This window comes from Salvia hispanica, chromosome 1 (assembly GCF_023119035.1).
Source record: "Salvia hispanica cultivar TCC Black 2014 chromosome 1, UniMelb_Shisp_WGS_1.0, whole genome shotgun sequence".
Taxonomy (NCBI): domain Eukaryota; kingdom Viridiplantae; phylum Streptophyta; class Magnoliopsida; order Lamiales; family Lamiaceae; genus Salvia; species Salvia hispanica.
In genome coordinates, this window is record NC_062965.1 from 6,616,557 (window position 1) to 6,617,488 (window position 932).

A 932-nucleotide genomic window follows, 5' to 3' on the forward strand; every position below is an offset into this window, starting at 1 on the left:
TCTTGAATAATTTAAGGGGTCATGGATATCAATAGTACCAAGTTGAGGCATAGTAATATGAACCAACTTTACAAAAATAAAATTTAGCCACGGAAAATGTGCTCAGAATCAAATATTAGTCACTACAAAAAAAGCGGCTGTTTGTGACCACTTTATTGCGAGCACTGACTTTTGCTCGCAAACTTGTGACCACTTTATTACGAGCACCGACTTTTGCTCGCAAACTTGCGAGCATAATAGCGAGCATACACGAAAACAACATCCATTTACACCCATTTTTTGCCGGCTGGAATAAAATGAGGGATTTTGCGAGCACACCTATAGTGCTCGAAAGTTTGCGAGCAAAGGGTGCTCGCATCTGTCACAAAATATACATGTGCTCGCAAATTAGTGAGCAATAATAGCTGCTAGCAAATTAGTGAGCAAAAATAGGTGCTCGCAAACTTTAGTTCTTATCCAAATCTACTTTCTTCTTTTCTCATTTGTTACCTTTCTCCACACCGTAGATTCCATCCCTTCCATCCCTTCTGCCATCAGCTTCCACTCATTGCAAAAATTTTGCCAGATCTACTTACATAAAAGTTGGGAGTAGAGATATGGGGAAGCAAGCTTATTAAATTTTGATATTTTCACATTATTGAAAATTGGGGGTAGAAAAATGTGGGGAAGCAAGCTCATCAAATTTTGATATTTTTCAATTATTGAAAGGTAAAACTTTGATTTGCTAGTTATTCTTCTAAAGTTGTGGGCTAAATTATTATACTTGATTTGTTAGATATTCTTAAAAGTTGTGGGCTAAATTATTATACATGATTTGTAAGATATTTCTTCTAAAGTTGTGGGCTAAATTATTATACATGATTTGTTAGCTATTCTTTTAAATTTGTGGGCTAAATTATTATATACTTGATTTGTTAGATATTCTTTTAAAT